The following is a 20,709-nucleotide window of genomic DNA, read 5'->3' as shown; positions in this document are numbered from 1 at the left end:
CATGTATGAAATGCAACAACGCCAGTTACCCGTATGATTGGTATTGATAAACGTGTCTACCGCAAAATTGACAATGTCGAATAGGTAGGGGGATTAATCCACTTGGAAGCGTTAAATCGTTCGCGCATCCCAAATCCCATGAATGGTCATTAGGGTCACGCGAGGACACACAACACAAGCCCTTAGAAATGTCAGAACGGATCAGTGTGTATCACGGGGTGAATCATTGAATACATTGTAAAGCTGTTTGAAAGCGTTCTAGATGCCACTTCTCCTGTCCAATGCACGTGATTTATCAACAATTAAGGTATGTGACCCCGTTTGCGTTTACAGTACATCAGTTTAGGAGTTAAAGGGGTAAAAACACACTCACTGACGGATTAATACTGTTTTCATAATTAATTCTGTTCAATTAAATGATTTTTACTCTGGAATTTCCAATTGATTCATCAGCAATAATAATTACCGACGATGAATTAATTACTGTCGCTGTAATGGTTCATTTATTTATTATTAATTGATCCAAAATTGATAATTATTTATTTTTATTTATGAATGAATGGTAATTTGTCTCTCGTTTAGAAAATTACGGAGTCAATTTTTAAAATTTATCTACAATAATTTTGTCCCTAAATTTTCACTTAAAAATTTTTTATTCAACGCCCCTCACAATGTTCTCATGAATATCTCATATACCCGCACACTAGAGATTGTTCTTAATGAATTCAATAGAATCATGACGCCTCTATTGTAAACGAAATCGATAGTGATTGTATTGTACCACTGACAGTACTTGATTAAACTCTGTCCCATGCATTTGAACATGTCACACTTGCAATTGATCGATCTCATTGACTCTGACACATCGTGATCTTGTCTTAAAATATACCGACGTAGATTGTTCACATGGGAAAGGCTATTTCAATCGTCCAGTGAATAAATAAACTCGAGTTTCCCACCGAGAAAAATATTCAACTAATTTAACGTATTTTTTCCATAATTCCGGAGGAAAATCTGAAATTTTTTAGAACTGTCACGTAATTTTCACTAACCCCCGGATTTTTCCGGTGTATTTACCTATTTTTGCGTGAATCCCCTCAGGAAAAGTCCGATACAGTTGAATTGTTTATAAAAATCCCGGTGGAATTGCGAGACAACGAAATTTTCCAGAACATCCCCCGAAAGTCCGACAAAAATTTTTAAATCATCGAAATCTCCGGCGATGTTTACCCTTCCCTGAAATAATCCTTTTAAAATCCTGAGATTTTTCTTCTCCCAGGACATTTGAGTATATTTTTCACTAGTTTTCGCATGAATTTATCAATCCACCTTTTCACGACGTCTAGCGGATCGAGATTAATCGAGGCACTGGAAGTTGGTTCGGTGTTACAAGTACATTTTCGGCACCCTGCACGTAATTAATGGAGCCCACAACTTCCGCCTGTTCTCTTACCCCAGTACTTTGGTACACACAGATTCTTCGGGAATATTAATGTTGGAAAAAACCGCAAATTGAAAATTCTTCATCGTCGAGGAAAGTTACGGAGAAAATTTAGGATGGGTGTATTCAAATATTGATACTTGGAAAATTAACGGGCTGGAAATTAGTTGAGTCTGTGAGGGAAATTGTAATACGGTATTCACGTATTCCCTCAATTTTTCCAGTCAATTTTATCATTATTCAAGTAACGATAACATTATCATAATTATTTCAATAATTTAATTTTTCCAATTTAATTTGATTACTTATTGATATTAAAAAATTGTTGGAAAATCTTTCCCTCAATATTCATCTTCTAGAGGAGCCTGATTGCCATAATTAAAACCTAATTGGGCTCTAATTAAGCCAGCAAATTGCGTTCGAAAATGACTCCATCGAAAGAACAATTTCGAAGAAAATGCGCATCTCACTTAAATTAATATTGATTGACGTTGAAATTAATTATAGAATTTAATGATTGGAAAAATTGATTTCATTCATTTGATCGAACATCCGATGCAATTAATTTCCTCTAACCCATTCGATCGGAATATCTCTAAGCAACGTCTCGACTCAGCTAAATATCTGCATGTCAATGAGTTTTATCTGCAACTGTCGCAAATATTAGATTGACCAGGTAACTGATAGGCTGTTAACAAAGTCGCCTTCATTTCTTGAATTGAAACTCAACTCCGATCAGTAACAAAAGCAATCTCGTCATTGTTCGAGACTATCCCACCCGAAAAACAAAAAAAAATGGCATTAAAAAATTACGAAAAGTTCTAATAGCGATCCGAACTGCGCAATTAATTTTAACATCCCCTAAATAACAATCAACAATAATTTTTCACGCGTTAAACAAAAAGAAAAACCGCACGTGACCGAGACAAGTGGTTTTCGCTCTCACGAGTCATTTTTTAAAAACAAAATGCAAAAATCCCCTCTAAAAATTATCTGTCACCCAGGGAATAATTTTTCGTCAACTCCTCCGGCTGCACGTGACAAAATCATTGAGAATAAATTCCCCCACCTCCGGGGATTCCATTCAATCTTTTTATTGTATCAGCAATCATTGAAATTCATGAACCTTGTAATATATACTGTAGTGTAAACCAGGCAACCCGACGAGTTTATGTACACAGTCTCGCGGGCGAGAAGCATCTGTCTGCGATTTATATATAGATATGTGCACATGTACATTATACATATGTATAGGTGAAACATGACACAAGCAACGTGGGGGCAACGGAAATTTCCACTCCCGCGTGGCCACACTTTAGTGATTTCACATCGATACCACTGGCTTAACGAATGGCCCAAATAACCGCCGGTATTTTCTTTGTTTATTGTTACGAGAATTCTTTACCATTAAATAACGCTATAAAATTATATGAAATCCCATTCTAAATGAATGGAAAATCAATAACCTTGAATTACCCTGCAATATGTTACGGAAAAAAAAATAATAAGAACAATTGGCGCATTCCTCATTTGTTCGTAGAAATTACAAATAAACAAATAGTCAATTTTTCTACTGGAAATAATTTGCAGAGAACTTTCAGTGATTTTATTATTAATAAATCAGGGAATTCCTCATGAACGATCTTATTCTATCAATTAATTCGATAGACTTTTGAGATTAAATTTGTTAACAATGAGCTAATGGGACGTAAATGTAAATTAAACGAAAAATTAAATTATATTAAATGATTACTCACCATTGTGGGAAAACTCTGCCGCGACGGCACACAATTTGATGAAAAATAAATGAAATTATTTTGTTTAACGACTGATGGCCGTCTAATCGTATCCAATACTTTGAGTAAATCCAATAATTATTTATCATCCACTGAATAATTGACTGGGCACCTCTTTTATCTCTCACTAATCGCTGCTCTCAAATACGTAGAAAATATATTTACAGTAATATATCACGATAAATCCTTTGGTTTTCCATTAACCTTATAAATCAATGTTGATACTCAATTCTCCAATAATCCAGTCTCATGTACCTAAAAAAAATCCTGAAAATCGATTTGACGTTGAAAAAAAAAATTTCTCTCACTCGAGTGCATCTCATTTATCTTTATTCTGACCTTCTGTTGTAATAAAGAGGGCATTTGGTAAATGAAAACATCAATCACGGTTCAATCACAATGGATCAATTCATGGAATCCATTAAGAGCTTTCTTCAGCCTCTTTCAATGGACAGATCCGTCGCAGCTTTACTGAGCGTTAGCCTTAAAAATCCTTCTTTCATTGAACTATAAACTGGAAAATTATGATGGGTTGATGGGTTCGCGTGGAGATAATTAGCGAATACATTTTTATATTCTGGGAATTTTTATTCCAAGAATTATTTAATTCTAGGGAAGTGGACTCTGCTCGTACTCGTGGCACTTGTTACTTACGTGTATTCTCCGAATATTTAAATGTTACGTAATGACTTTTCTCTGATATTTATCATTTTGTTGTTTGTGTTGCCGATAAACCGCCTCTGCTTCACCATATGACCTCCTGTCAATCTAGCCTGGATAATCCAATTTATAAATAAAATAAGCGAATAATCAACGGGCGATAAACAAAACTGGCGGTTTTTTTAGATTTAAAAATGCGAAAATCCCCTAAAAATTTGTGCAGTGACTGAAAGTCAGTAAAAAAAATGTTAAACCCCCAGAAAACCTTGAACTAATTATCAGCAATTAAACAAGCACTTCCCACCGGATTAAATATACCAATTAAAAATTTTAAAAAATAGGAAATGGACGGAGTCACGTTCCGTGCTTTTGATCCAAGAAAATTAATTTTTCCAGTAATGGAGGGTATCATATCCCAGTGAATTGTAAATTGTTTGTAGGGTCAACAGCATCGGTCACGGTTGAGACTAAAAGACCCTGGTGCTTATTGATCTTAATTTTGCTCGATCATCTCGAATGAATAGTGTGTAACTGACAGGGGAACATTACCACGCGTTCCAATGATCACGAGTTAAAATTGAAATAATTCACTGAGTAACCGCGTGCAAATTACAGCATTTCATTGTGCTTGCGGGGGCTGAAATAACCGTAAATATGGGAAATTCTACTTACACTCATCGATTACAAGCTCCTGGATAGTTCCTGGCTCTCTGAAATGTCGTTGGCCAGCTAGCCAACAATTACGGTAGCCATGCACAAATTAGGTCTCAAGATCTACAACCAAAATAATGAGAGAACTATTATTATTCGATTAAATCATAGGAAAGTCTAGGGAAACAGGGGAGGGAAACATCTATTTATGTGATAGAAAAAAAAAATGATGGAGAGAAGCTTCTCCTCGTGCATCTTTCTACTACAACACCCACGCATTAGCTTTAGATAGAAAAATAGATCCCTTATTCATAGAGCTATTTTTCTATGAGATTCAGGATTAAAATACCACCGGTTGAGACGCTATTATCAACGTCATTACGACATTACATGAATAAATCAAGAATTTATGAGCGTTCGAGGTGATGAGTTACGCAAAAAACTATTCTCGTAAAATGTCAGATGTTTTTAATGAACAAATGACACATTTTCCGTTTGACCTATCCAGGAAGCGAGAAAATAACCGATAAATAAATGAATAATTAACAGGATAATTAATACCACACTTGCACATACCAGGGTAATATCAGTCATTAATTTTCGGAAATAAAAAAAAAATTAACATAAAAATGGGGCTCACGAGCGTTCAACTTTGCACTAGAAAATACCCACAAACTTTTATTATTAATTAGAGAGCGGTTAACGAGCCAGCGATAACGGAAAGTTACTGGGCATTGACGTACATTGGGATTGGCCAAACGGCAGTCGATTAATTTGCAAAATCGATCGGTGCTTTCTCAGAACGAAGAGCAGAAATGGAATGGGGAAAATAAACTGCATTGTAGAAGTGTTGCGTTGCCGTGCAGTTTGTGCAGCGTTGCCGGTTTATTATCCGGTGACTGGCATTCACTCGAATGGAATTTTTTTGCAATTTTATGTTAAGAAGGATAGCCAAGCGATTCGCTCATTTTTCCCGAAATTTCCTCGTGAAATTTTTCTCGAATTATCACTTATTTTAATTATTTTTGTTATTCATTGTCGATTTAATATTCCGGGGAAATTCTAGGCCCATATTTCCCGCAGTCAGAGGCAATTTCCGCAGATCCGGGAATTTATTGAATAGATTTCCCTTTTCTCTGATTTTTATAGGAATTTTAACGGGAATTTCCTGCATTTGAGGCTCTTTGCAGGAAAACGCCGTCAAAATTTTCTAAATTAATTATTTTCCCGCTCCGCAAAGCGATTTACCCTGGGGCAATTAACAATTTTCTAATCAGTTCGATGGAAGGGTGAAACTGGGATTTCCCGCAGTCACTAGAGAGCAATACTTCACGACAGCGGAGATAGTCTTCTACCTAAGTCAGTCATTTACGTATTCAGCAGAGTTCGTTTAATGTCTGGCTGTCTGACGTCGCAGAATCGTTTACAGGTGTTATAAAACAAAAAATCGATATTCTCAGTTCTACCTCCACAAGTTCCAATCAACCTCAAGACTGGTAGTGGTAGTTACGCTTCAGTTACACTCTCCCAGTCTTCCAACCCCCCGAGATATATGCATTACCATTTATCCGTTCACCCCCAAGTGCTGGGGTGATGTGTAGAGTTGTTGGGTACGAATTGGCCACGTCCGTGCGGTTTCAGGAAGATCTCGGATATATCGCCCCAGAGTTTGTGACGATGAATGTAAAAATAATGTACATCAAGATTTCCGTAATTAATTTGAGGGAAACCCTTGGGGAATTTTCGTTTACGATGAAATCGGCGAGTGAAGGCGAATTGAAACAAAAAAAGATCATTTGGCAATTCGAATAAATTATTTTTGCCAGAACATTTATTGATTATTCATCAGAAATGCTCGCCATTGATAAAAATCCTCTTTTATTAATTAATTTACCAGTTCTAAACTATGAGGAAATTTTAAGTTGATTATAATTTTTTTTAATTCTATTTTTTATTATTTTTTAAATTCTTGGAACTGCTGGGATTTGTTGTTAAAAACCCTAGATATTGGGGGAAATCTGGAATTCGGGGAGACACCTCTCCCCAATATTTCTTCTTAAAAAATGACGACAAAGTCCCTCCTCCTCCAAATTCATCACAAAACCCCTCAATTTTTCACAGTTTCTTCAGAAAAAAAAAAACGCTCAATGACGGGCGTGACGACCCATCCACATTATTTTGTTCCCCAGTTATTAATACGATTGTCACCGCCCAGGCAAGTTCATGGTCGGCGAAACAACGGCCACAGGGCGTCGCCTTTTCACGCGGTTTCCCTCTTTCCGCATCATAATTCAAACTCCCGTAATCGATTTATTGAGTCATCAGTTGAATAATCATTCGAGTCGATACCCGAGTATTTGTAGTCTCCACTGGTGGCACGATAGGTCGCAATTAACATTGTTAAAATAACAGGTCTATTGAGGGATGAAAAAAAAATGGGAGTTTTGAGACGGGGCCCGCGGCAGTTGCGTCGGCACTGCTCCACGTTTTTGATCTCCAATGCCCTCCGGGATCGGCCACTGTCATTGATTAATTAATTAACTAATCCCCGAATGCTGATGGGAGAGCGGGGGAATTTTGAATTTATAGTTTCAATGTGTTTCGATTATTCTGTGGAAACTCGGCAGTGGTTGAGACATATTCAACGATTTTGCGGGCATAAGTGCAGCACAAATATAGACTGTTTCATAAGATTGCGTGAATGGATGGTGTTGTGTGGTATATGATAGTACCATGGTCATTTACTGAGAATTTTAATTAACTGGCGCCTGTTAAATGCGATCAGGAAAAATTAAGAGAATAAAATTCTAGAATTTTTCGGTAATTCTTTCCTCAAACTTCCCCCACTGATATTTATTCTGGAAAATAAATTGTGTAATTAATTTTTCTCCCGAAATAGACTTGACACTTTCCTTAAATTTTCCAACACTCTCTAACGGTTTTCTGGAATAATCAAGTGAGCAAAATCAATTGAAATGAATTTTCCTCTTGCGATAAATGAGTGTTTCCTCGTGTGCGTGCGATTACTCACTCCCTCAAAGTCCCCAACATTCCAGTAATGCAGCGACAAATAATTAGGTCTGGTTCACCATCAATAATCAATGACGTTAAATTGACACACTTAAGTCTCGAGGCCTTCGATCGCTTTTTATCGCAAATTCAACAAAAGTGACGCACTGCAGACACTTCAGTGGCGGAGTGTTATCAGTGTTGGTGGTATTGGTACCGTAACAAGTTCAACCCACCGTTGAACACTGGATCCCCCAGCGTGTCGCACGGTTGTCCCGGGTAACAATATAACAAAAAAAAAAGGTGGCACTGGTGGGAAAAAAAGTCGTCAGTGAGGAGAAAAAAAATTCATAACAAAAAGTCCTTTTAATCCCCCACCAACTGAAAATTGAATCAGTCCTCATCTCGCATGATTTCCCGGTGCATCGGTGGTCACAGTTGAAAAATCCCCCCCACCACAGTTGCATTACCGAAGTACTTGGGAATCCCAGGCGTCAAGTTTAAATCACAAAAGTTACGGTACATCATTTCGCAATTCAAAGTAAAAACAACGAAACAAAATGTTCCCACAAATGACAGCAGCAAAAACTCCCGCAAGTCCGGAATATTTTGCAATTAAAATTCCAAAAAATGGGAAAAACTCGTCTCGACGAGCTCCACCCACAGTCACGAGTGAAATTACCCGAGGAAGAGGTCCGCGAATATTCCAGAAATAACCGCGGATGCGTCACAAAATTATCCAAACGCCCTAGTGCCTATTTTCAAATTCCAACTAGAAATATATTTCTCCCCAAATCGCTCTCATTCACCAATTTTATTTCCAATCCACGATCGGTGGTGAGGGAGGGAGTAAAGCAAGAGAAAAAAAAAACTGAGCAGTTACCTCTTTTTTTTCCGATGGAGTGGCAGAACGATATCGATTATATCGTACGCTCTGCCGAATGAAACTGTCCTTTGCCGTCAGCAAAGAGAAAAATGAATGGCCGAGGGGCAGAGCGGAAAAACTCAAGGAAATCAGCAACTTCTTTATTGTATTTTTCGATTTTTTTTATCAATCTCTCCCCTTTGTGCCTAACCTCAGTATCAACGATAGCCTAGATATTTTACTCCAATTCTTTTCTCCAGTCGTTGTTGCCCACAACAAAATGAAAAGACAGAAGTCTTGTGTTTACGGTTGTAATACTTTGGCTCACTGAGTTGACAATACCACCTGGTTCTTGCCGATGTATCACCGACAGAAGGCCGATTTACACTGGTCCCCCGTTTCTGACTGGAGGCACTATGTATACCGGCTTGCAGAAGGCCTAACCGTGAGACACAGACATTGCTAATGTGTATTGGTTATCGTGTGCGAAACAGAACATTTTAGTCCAGGCACGCGATTCAAAATGACTTTCACTGTGTTGGTGCTGTTGTCTGTGTGTAAAAAGGCATCCAGAGGGTGGGGGGGTGTTATGGAAGTGGGAGGAAGGTTTGAGATATGACAATGAGAGTTCCTACAGCAACTTCCAAGATGAATGAAAAGAATATTTCAAAAGTTTTGAATTTTTTGAATGAGAAATTCCACTCCCTCTCCCCCGCGAGATGAGATGTTTTTGCCGTACGGGGAGGGGGGAGAATTCCCACCGAATTGCTGGACCATTTCATCGAGCAATGAGGGCAATAGATAATTGAGGGTGGGGGGGGGAGGTCTTTAATCGGTCTTTACTTGACGCTGATGACGTGAAATGTCGAGTCAAGTTTCCACGCGTGTTGTCAAGAGTTATGTAAAATTAGCGCACCAAATCGTTGCGTAACGATTGTTTAAACGTTTTATTTAGCGATGTTTGTTAGTAATTGAGGGAGAGGGTGTCGGCTATTGCGAGGGACTGAGTACAGCGGAATGCCTATATAGTCAGACAGTGGTAAAACAGTTTTGCGCTGGGCGATTGGTGCGGTATCAGTGAAGTTTGGGAGGAAAATCGATGAGAGTATTCGAATTTCAAGACGAGAGGTTTGGCAACCTCTGTGGACTCGGGCGTTGAGTGAGGGATTCAAGGCTGGAGGGGGTTGAGTGATTGGACATGGGTGCTATAAACCCAAAAAAAAAAAATTATCCTTGGAAAGGATCCATTTCACTTAAAGAAGTATTGATTTTCCCGACTTTCTAGTCAATTCACACCCAGTCCCCACTACTCATTTATTGAGTCATTTATTCATCTGATTATTAATTAGTTCGTTAATTTATGGACAGCACAATATTTTGTGTAGATTGTCTGGAAGGGTTCGGTCGGCAGTAGCAAGACGTGACGGCCTTTTCTACTGAACACGAGGGCCTTTTCTACTTACGCTCCCCACGCGCGCAACGATTTTTCACTTGATTAGGTTTTTTATGGGAATAATTGGCGATACGAGTTGTTGGGTTAACGGGAGAACCCCTGGCTAATTGTTTAACTACCGATAAAACTGTGCACTGAGATTGTTTTCGATTCTTAAGCGTTTTCCTCTAATCACGAACCTCCGCGACGGTTTTATAGTGATGAAAATGGGGTGAAATGGGGTTCCGACAGAAGTATTTGATGTTCAATCAGTTTGATGCCCACTTGACCTGAAAAATCATCTCGAACTCTGATACTGAATCAGGTCGATGTAAACATGAGCTTTAGATTCCCATTTCTCCCGGAATATTTATAATAATACCAGCGACATTTTGAAATATTTTAATTTTTTAATTTTCTCTTTCCGAGAACTAATTACCTCTTCAAAATACTCCAGTGTTCCTGATGAAGAGAAACTGTCCACAGATGTGAAGGACAATTTACGGTGTCCTGAATAAAATTCCCAGGCCAGAATTTTTTTAGAAATTTTTAAATGGCACAAAATTTCCAAAAATACTCCCGCAGGGCGATGAATATTACCTTACGAGGATCAGAAATTTTCTAGAATGAGATTTAGCGGCAGATTCAAAAATATTTCACCATGAGAATAACGTTGTGCGGTACGACAGCGGGGGGGAGGTGAAGGGGTGGTAGAACCCACCCGTGGGAATAAAATATGTACGCGCCCCGAGTCAGTTTCAATTTCCGATGGTTGTAATACTACGTTACCGGCTTTTCCCCAGTGGTAGCACTCACTCATACATACGTATACCTTTATACCTATTCATGTCACTGCGATGCATTTATCTTGCTTTCGCCCTTTGTGAATTATTTCAGGAACGATAATTTTGGCTTTAACGTTTTCTTCAGATTTCAATGGCCATTCCCAACAATCGCTTTTCATATTTTCGAAGGGGGCAGTGGGGGAGGTTGGGGGTTCCCGAATTGTAAGATAAGATACTAATTGCGGTCAGTAACCACTCGATGATTAATATTAATTAATTGTGGAATGCGATGGGCGAATTGATTTGATGAAGTTTGAAAAATTGCCAGTGATATCTCAAAGGAAATAAATATTTTTTGGGAAATTTTTTTGACTTGTCAGGGATTGGTTTTTTTGGGTGTGAAAATCTCAGTAAAAATTTCCGAAATTTACTGGTAGTTTCAGGGGACATTTTGTAGCAATGTATAGTCCGAATAGACAGGGTAGACATCCCCCTGTTATGGGTAAAATTTATAGGGGGGTAATAAATTTTCCAGCGATAGGACAACCATTTCCAATAATTTCAGAGTATAAAATACCTCAAGACCCAGGAATTTCCAAAAACCTTCATCTCCATGATCTCATTCAGCCCGTCGTTCATGTCTCCATGCTTTTTTCATCGGAGCACTCTACATTCCTTCCACGTAACGTCTCTCGAACATGGTTATTTTCATCGAGTTCCCAGCGACATATTTTCGCTGTAAAATTCAATATATTTCAAAAATGTGATGATAATTCTGGACCAGAAAAAAAATTCAATGTGGGGAATTTTCCAACACCACTCGAAAAGCTCAAGCCCTGTGAGGTTCGATTGATAATGGCCATTACGGAAAAATCTCGTTGAAAATTTTTCCATCCGGAAATATTTTCTTGTCAAATCGTCAAACGATGGAGTCATCGAAGGAAGTGCTCTCGTACATTCCCTTTTCAGCAGCGTCTCTCCACCTCTGCATTTCTCACTTTATCACAAAATCGCCGGAACAACAAAGCATGAATGCCCAATGCCCTTGGAAAATTGAGATCCATTTCAAAGCCATTTCCGTGGAAAACCGGAAAATTCGTGGTGCCTTCGATGTTGTCGAACTTTTATCGAAAATTTCATACTAAAATTTTCGATGGTGTCACAGAGAATTCCCCTCAGAGGATGAAAATACATTCTCACCAACGAAATACATGAATTTTCGTCGCCGAGGTATTTTTACCGTGTGGCGTAGTGAAATGAATATTTTAATTGTTGAAAGTCCTGGGGAACATACCTCCAGCTCACTCAATACTCGCATTGACCTGGGTGGACCGACCTCTTAAAGCGGATGGATCCAAACTATTTTCGGTATAGGACCTGCCCAAACAAGATTTTAATCCATTAAAAGACTTTTATCTACCACAAAGCTTCAATTTTCCCTACAAAACCTTAAAAAATCGAAAAATAATAAAATAAAAAATTGTTTAATGTAAAATTCATCCGGAAGAGTTTCCATTGACAACTTCATCTCTACTGATCCACAAAAAATGGAATTATCCACTTGTTGAGGGCAAATTAAAGAAAAGCTCGTCCAAACAATTAGTTTTGCCGATCGATTTCGTTCACGAAAGTTATCACATGCGTTGGCTTTCGCAGAAATGGTCTTCATTGTCATTCGTATAATATTTCCCCGCGAAAGACAATGCTTTCACTTGAACATGATTTTTCTTTGAAGGCGATAGCCGGAAGGCAGGTCCAATTGCTAAAGCCAGAAGAAAGGAGAGCATCCACCAACTAGCTCCACACAAAACTAACAAACACAAGAAGCGCAATCTGCGGTGAAAATTATTGTACAACATGTTCCCTCAAATAAAATTGTCACGTGATGAGTTTAACGAGGTAAATGCCGTTGGACGTTTTAATTGGACAATTGAATAGACCCCAAAACGAACTAGTTTGCATTAAAAAATTCCGAAAAGGCCAACTTGAGACGTGAAATTCCGACCATGCAATCTACTCTCGAGAAAGAGACGGAACTCTCAAGAAATTAACTGGGGGTAGGAGCAAGCAACAATGAGAAGTGAAAAAGCTACGAACGTCGTCATTAGGGGTTTAAAAGTGAGCGAGAACTAAGTTCACAGAGACCGTACGTCTTTCTCCCGGTAGAAAATGCGAGTTAACGATACAATTTAATAATTTTTTCAACCTTTTCTTCATTGAAAATTATTTTTCCATATAAATCTGCCCATTCCCCCCTCATTCATTTTTTAATTCGTTATATCTATGCAATAAATATACATACCTATGTTTATTATTTATAAAATACATCCAAATACATGAAATTAAATGTGGAACGTATCTAAAAAAATAGTTATTTCCATTTTTATCAAATTATGTGATCAATGATTTCAAATTTCGCGATTTTCCTGCCAGTAAAATTCGGTTTTTTCTCGAGGTGCCACTGGGGAATATGTCTTCAAGAGAGGGGACAATATCTCCTCCAGTCTCTTTAAAATTTTCAATTTTTTTAATCCCCTGGAACAGTCAGTGAATGGAGAATTTTTTTAAAGGAAAATTTCCATTCAGGGTTCCCTCCTCCTCCTCCTCTTCCTCCTCCTCCGTTGTTCCCGAGGATGATAAAACTCTTAGAGGCGACCAAGCTGCATGGGGAATCCAAGAAGGGAAGATTAAATTTGGATTTGAGAAAGTAACACTCACCAACGAGGTTTAGAGAATGAAAAATAACATTGGTTACCATGACGATCCTTGCACGACACCTGGGACGATTCAACTAGATTGAACGGCCACTTTTACCAACAGGAGAAAATAGTTCCTGCAATTCAGGGGTGGCCAGTGTCCAGATACCCCGAAGCTGGGGGTCGTAAACTTATATTAGGACCGCAATTTATAACCCTTCCAATTATAAGGGTCCTAGGGAAGCAGTAGTGGGGCTGTTCGAGTGAGTGCGGTGGGGATGAACTGTCAGGCAGTGCCTCAAGCAGCGAGGGTGAGAATTACAAATTCATCAGGTGTAGAGGGATGGACATGCAAAACTATTATTTTTTAGGTCTTCCTTACACTCAACTGGAGTAACAACAAAATATCCGAGTCCCAAATTTTTTTAGACATTTTTGAAACACACGAAAAGAAGTTTTGGATAAAAACCAGACCTTCAGCTAATTTTTGTTGTCATATATGACTTAATAATTATTTATTCTATATACAACATATGTGTACACACACTCGATGATCGCTGGTTCAAAAAAATCCTGAGAACTCCCGTAAAAAAATTTAATTTCCAATAAAATTCCAACGGAGGCCAAAGCACACGAAATAATGAACTCAAGAAGATTAAATTGGGATTCGCAGAAATGAGTGAACGTACGGTAAAATAGAATTGCTCACGATTAAAATCTAAACACAACAGTTGGGACAATTCAGCCAGATTGAACGAGCCCTTTCAACACGAGAAGAAAATAGTTCGTCCACCCTGAATATGCACAGGGTATGGGCCATGGTAGAAGGGATGTGCTTCACCTTATGGAAAGAGCTTGAAAAATCTTGGCAGTCGAGCCAGTTCTACCGCAGCTAAAATTGAGAAAGGTTAAAAGTTTTCAGAAAAACCCCTTGCCATGTTGAAAGCCCACTCTGTAGTGGTACCAGTGTTACTCTAGTGGGTGTGCAAGGCAATAACTCGTTAACACAGGCAAAATAAGAAGACCAAATTTTCACCCGAGCTGAGGGTGTAGACACGAGATTAATTGTCGCTTGGATTTAAAATTCTGTTTTGTTTCCCTAATTTCACGGCTACTGCCAGTCGTTTATTTTTCCGTCATTAGGGGCGGGGTAATGCAGTAAAAATGTCACGCAGACTCGCTTTCATGCAGTGATGTTATGTCAGTAATTAATTGAGTGTTTTTTTTTTAACTATGATTCTGCGGTCGCTGGAAATTATTGAGGATGACGCGGAATGAAGGAGACGAGCATTAATGGAAAAAATATCCAACCCCCAGTGGTTGTGTGTGTGGGGGTCCAGAAATAGCTCAATTACTTCCAAATGGTTTGCCGCGGAGTATTATCATTGTGACGGTATTTTAGGATTGCACGATTGTTTTCTCGTGCCAAAAGATTCCGCCATTTCCGATATATAATTCGGCGAAAGGGTAATTTTTCGGAAGAGTCGCGACATGGGGGGATTTTTTGGTCGTAAAATAATTTTTATTTACTCGGAATATTGATGATAGTCTCCTGAATTTGTTAATGTAAAAGTATATACGAGACATTTATTTTTTTATTTATTTTTTTGTGTATTTAAAAAATAATTTTTTCCGCGTTGAATTGTTGGATTTTATTCCCCAATTGAAATAATTGGAAAAATGAGGAAAATTCTGCTCCTGATAAAATGACTCGTTAATGAAAGTATTGTTCTTACAATCAGTAGATTATCTAGGGACACTCATTCCAGCACTCACTTAAATTGGATCTGAATGAACAATGAAAATAAAGTGTTAACGAGTCGAATGCGTAATGTAAGGCGCAGTTCAGCGCCATCACGTCACTCAATTCCCATAAATTCAACAATGAACGTAAAACTGGGAGACACGCTCGCCATAATTGTTAGAAATAATTGCAAAATGTACCGCCGTATACTTACGAAGTTGTGAAAATTGTAAAATTAAATATCTCCACCTCCAGGTATTTATAATTAAAAAGTTTACGAGTCCTCCTTTAATCCAATCCATTCCCTCCCGGCTCTTGAATTCTATTCTTACCCTGAAATTTGGCATTGCGGATAACCTTGAGTAAAAGTTTGTCGTCATTAGCCGACAATGAGAAGTGACCCGTTTTAAATTAATGCTTTGAACTCACCGGAGTTCGCTATGTCTCGTTTCTTCCGCACAATGATTCCACAGTTCAGAACTCGGAGCATTTTCTTTTGAAAAAATACCCCAACATAATCTTTACATCACTCAATTTTTCCCATCAAAAGAAACCATTCAAAAAAAAATTTTTTTTAATCTGACGAAGATAAAATCCACCAAAAAAATGTACTGCTCCCCCTAAAACTCAAATTACCCTAATTAAAAGGGTAGAAATTTTTTAAGGGACCGTCCGGGGAATTCTCTAGCGTTAACCAAAAATTTATTTACCTGATTACTCACTTACCTCATTTACAAAAATATTTCGACGCTTTCCAGCCGTAAAAACATAATTGTTCTCCAAACACAGTCCCACATGCTCGAGCAAATTCCAAGTTCATCCAAGACCTCCAGCATTTACCGTCTCCTGGCAGTGACAGGTGGAGTACTCGGTGAGCAGAAAACTTTTCGGTTGAATTTCCAAGGGGTATTTTCAGTTCGCTCCTCCGTTGCCCTCAAGTTTTCTCAAGAGTACCTTAATACCGAAATTGAAATGGAAGCGCGTGTAATAATGGCCGTTGGCCTACATACGATATTCGTTGATACAGCCAAGAATATTCGGAATAACGCAGGTCCGACGGGGCGACGAGGGGAAGGGCTTTGAGGGAAAATGGGGAAAACAGGGGGGGGGGGGAGTGAGATACATGGATGCCATGGTGGAATGCATTCTCGGTTTTCCTCGTGGAAACTAAACTCGAGTTATTACGCGGATGGGATTAGGTGGTTTCCATGGCTGTGAGTTTCCAGAGCTTTTGGACGGCAAAACTGCTTCGGCTTTACCAAACCCCCCTCCCTTCAACCCCCCTAGTTCTACCATTACCCACCCGAAATTCCCGTTGAGTTCCAACACGTCCCCTGTTGGGAAATACGTTTGTACATTTATTCAGGGGGCGCTACATGAAATTCTATATAATATCCTCGCGTTAATTATGGAATTAGGTAACCACTGTTGAAACACCCCAATGGCGACAGTGAATTGCAAACATATGCGCGGGGAGAAATATTCGATGAAAATAATTCAGGAGAGAAGGGGTGAAACGAGAGATTGACTCGTTTTTCGCTTGAGATTTTGGACGATATCTCGGAATGGGAGGGAGATAGCAAGATTTTTATAATAACATTTGTTGTAGCACTTAACTTTCTCTACAAAAAAGGTTCTAATAAAAATTTTTCTATTTTTAATAGATTTCGAGAAATTCACCAAAACCTGGGGCACGGTAATCCTCATTTTTATCAGAAATTGTCCCGCAAAATTCCGTAATTTTTACTGAACATTTCTCTGGTTCCCTGGGGCAATATGGATTGATTCCTCAATCGTAAAAAAATATGAAGTCCATGAAATTGTCGATTAATTTTAATGTTTTAATTGTTTTATTATGAGTCATTTTTCAATTTTCGCATTCAGCGCAGGTGGACGAAGGGTATTTTATCGGGGTCACAGGCATCATATTTCCAGGTATTATTGATCAGTTATATATTTGACCCCTTGATACCTAGGATATTATATTTTCGGATGCGATGGTATCAAAAATTTATGTGTATTAAACCGGACATTCGCTCATTCGTGCAGCAACGCTGCTCTCCCTCATTTTCACAGCACAATGTGGTTGTCATTTTTCCCACGAAAATATAAAATGCAATTATTTTTGTCACTTTGTATTATTTTCACCCCCTACCCCTACCCCTCCCTCCACCACCTCGCGAATTTGTAATGAAAATTTATCTGCAAATCTGCTCAGTTGATTTACATTTCAAAAACATCAGTCTAGTGGAAAAAAAAATAATGCACCGCCACAAAAAACGAAACGCAAAGAGTTGCGATAAAAAAAAAAATACATCGCACGAACGGATTAAACTATTGGATTTCGTTTAGCGCAGATTTTCTCGCTTGCGAATTCGTTCATTTGGCGCTATCTAAGGATTCAACGGGATAAAAAAAAATTACCAGAAGTACTAGAGTCTAATCGTTTTTCATGCCCTCTTCGTGCATAATCCTCACATTCTTCTGTCTTCGATTTCTCATCGCGAGTTAATTTAATTACTTGCTTCCACTTCTCTTTGATTTTCTTATCACGTCGTGGGCATTTGCATGAATCAGTATCTTACTGATTGTGAGAGAGGATAATAATCATTCTGCAATGACAATTGCAAACAATTTTTCTTCGGATTTTCATTTTTCAAACGGAGATAAATAATTTTGCTGACTTATGATTTTTTACGACTAAATAACTCGTTAATTGGCATTATTATGCATGATTAATTAACTATTGTGATTGCCACTTATTATTGTTATCGAATATTCATTTAAAATGGAAATAACTGCAACAATTTTTTATTTTTCGCGGAAAATTTTGATTTTTGCCGTTAAATTCGAAATATAATATAATATTTCCGAAATTATGCATTGAAATAGTCTAGAGTGTGGGTAATACTGCATCAGTTGTCAGGAATACGCGTTCTTCCCCCGTCTCTTGATATTACCCCATCATATGTGACGAATCCCTCGGTTCCCACGTGATTCCGAGGGTCTGCACTTGCCCGTACCCTTTCCACTGACTCTAAGCGAAATTACATTGTACTTCAGTTGCACCCAAAATCCCTTGGGAAATTTCCAAGGCCGAACTTATCCAACTTGTGGGCCGAAAAATTATGAACTCGTGAGCTTAATTTTCACTTGCATTATCATCAATTATGAATATTTCCTAATTAGCTCCAAGTCCCGGAACTGTGAAATCTTCGGCGAGGAAGATCGCTGTGAGGAGTGGTATATCAGCGTTGTCGTAATACTCCAGCAGAGCAATTAGTAAAATTGAAACTGTCATATTCAGTAAAGACGATTATCTTTTCCAAATGAAGCAAAAGTCTCGTTAAATTTTCAACAATTTCGTAATTGGAGTACTGGATATTTTTAAAGTAATTTCATCGTACCTTCAGTTTTACTTCACCCGAAAACTTGTCATCCATGCTGTCAGATAAATAAACAATTATATTTTCGAATACAAAACCAACGAAAATTGTAATTTTTTACCTAAAAATTGACAAAAAGAAAAAATATTCCGGAATTAATTTTCAAATAATTTTAAAACTCTGTGAACTCGTAATGTCCCCTGAGATTTGGATTATTCTCCACGGAAAACGTCTTTTAACGCTCGGATTACTCTCTCAGAGATCCATTCCAACCGATTGTCGAGCTCTACATGTAACCACCTGACCATAACCATTAGATAAAGCTACAGACAGGGAAAAAAAACTAGACAGAGCAATAAACGTCGTGTAAATGCACTATTAACAAACATTTGAGTCTTAATACCGGATGAGAACTGCCGCCGGAAGTGGTAGGTGTTAACGACTCCTCGGTGTACAATGAGCAAAACATTTCTGGGTTTTTGTGACAATGAAACAAGCGATTTTCACCCATAACACAACTCTTTTCTATTTTCCTCGAATTGTATCTGCGCGATACGTACGACATACCATTCGCACACATTCGCACACACAAAACAGAGTGACATTCCTAGACCGTTGGGTATATTTTTTTAATTGAAGTAAATTAACTTGACTAATTAACGGAACGTCTGATTTATCTCGGAGAGATGTGAATTTTTTTCGTGATTAAAGATCATGAAGTTTTCAACAGATTGAAAATCCTGAAAATCCTTTTTCTTTTTTTTTACATTGTTTTTATTGTCTTATGCACATAAATATTCACAGGATATTTTCCCTGTGTGTGTGCAACCGTGTTACCTCGCCGTCGACCTCGGTTATTCCCACGAGAATAAAAATTAAGGGATAATTGAATCTTCCAGTCGACACGCCTTAAATCTTGTTTCGGACTAACACAATTTCCGTTACTGAAATTACGTTTATTCATTTTTCATGTTTGAGGCTTTCAGATAGTCCTAGTACAGTTACGAGAATTTTATGGACTGAGAACACGAGATGTGAAGAGTGAAATTTTATTTGGGCTGTACACAAACTAGTCCTGACACTGCGACGTCAACTAAAATTCATTTCAACTGATTCCCTTAATTTCAACCCCTTCGATAATTTCCCAAACCCCCTTCTGCCCCCCTCTTTACATAAAAATTCAGAGGGCACCGTCTACCTTCCACCTGTCATCGCATTATTGTCTCAGAAGGGTTTCTCCTCCCTTAAATCGAAAATTATGGAATACTAAATAAATATAAAGTGCGCACCGGTCGCAAGAGTGGAGCAATGTTACTGAATTTACTCTCATGTACAATAAATGAATTTTCCTCCCTGTCCCATCTTCAATTTTCCGGTCGTAGAAATTCTCCTTATTCGTGTAATAGATGGCGGCAAGTTTTTACACAGCGCGTGAAACGAGTCCTTGAAGCGAAGAAAATTGAACTTGGGAAGACACACAGCCCTATCCACCCACCAATAATAAAAGTTTATCTTCCCTGCGGACTCTGGCAGTAGATGGTACGATCATTTGACCCACAGGGGACACCCAGTGAGCAACAAAGTGTCTCAAAGATGGTACAATTGTTTCACATAAATCTCATAACAAAATCATCAAATTCTCTCTCACGAGTTGGAAATATTTTTTTAAATTTTAACGGAATTCTCGTGCACTCACGTTAAGGGATGACTGTACGAATGTATCGAGACACCTTGTGGGGTTATTTTTTCCTGATCAACGAGAATTATTCAAACCGAATAGACTCTGAAGGGGGAAATTGAATTTGGTTACACTCAAGCCGCACTTCACAGCCGGTGGATTGGAGGGTGGGTTGATAGGGTGGGGGAGGGGTGTAACAAAGGATACAAAAGAATACCGCAATGGTGGTGGGGGGAGGGGGCTATAAAAATACGAAGAAGTTGGAAACAAAAGGACCGGAAGTGATATTATAACTTAGGTACCACAATAGTTGTTTGTTGTTTGATAATACGCACATGGGGGTTGCAAAATTTATTCATTTTCGGGTATACGTGCCCTCGCGGGTAAATAGCCGACACGTGGAGGGGCAAATAATCCGGGAAATCGTGGAAAATTCAAACGGAAATTATTGAGAAGTTTTTGAGATTTTTTTTCTGGGAATAAAAAATATAGGGGGCAAATTAAGGGATGGGCGAATGTCTTAATATTTTATGTGATGAGGGTAAGACTGGGTAAAACATAAATAA

The 20,709-nt window shown here is 38.4% G+C and overlaps 1 protein-coding gene across 6 annotated transcripts in view; it reads right to left on the bottom strand.

Annotated features, from left to right (window-relative positions):
• Positions 1 to 8,821, bottom strand: part of LOC135170260 (multidrug resistance protein homolog 49) — a 30,909-nt gene extending 22,088 nt beyond the window's left edge. For 2 of the 6 annotated variants that reach the window (XM_064135932.1, XM_064135940.1), the window contains exons 1-5: positions 8,441 to 8,821; positions 4,570 to 4,671; positions 3,892 to 4,010; positions 3,577 to 3,751; positions 3,199 to 3,504 (exon numbers count right to left, since the gene is read on the bottom strand). The gene's annotated coding sequence lies outside the window, so the exon portion shown is untranslated. Of the gene's footprint in view, positions 1 to 3,198; positions 3,505 to 3,576; positions 3,752 to 3,891; positions 4,011 to 4,569; positions 4,672 to 5,124; positions 5,150 to 7,579; positions 7,777 to 8,440 lie in introns of those variants that run through there. The other 4 variants (XM_064135936.1, XM_064135933.1, XM_064135934.1 and 1 more) reach the window with 4 other exon arrangements.
• Between the last annotated feature and the right edge of the window lie 11,888 nt (positions 8,822 to 20,709).

The sequence above is a fragment of the Diachasmimorpha longicaudata genome, chromosome 16 (genome assembly GCF_034640455.1).
Source record: "Diachasmimorpha longicaudata isolate KC_UGA_2023 chromosome 16, iyDiaLong2, whole genome shotgun sequence".
Taxonomy (NCBI): domain Eukaryota; kingdom Metazoa; phylum Arthropoda; class Insecta; order Hymenoptera; family Braconidae; genus Diachasmimorpha; species Diachasmimorpha longicaudata.
The sequence above is the reverse complement of the archived record's forward strand: the minus strand, read 5'-3'. Positions and strand labels throughout refer to the sequence as shown.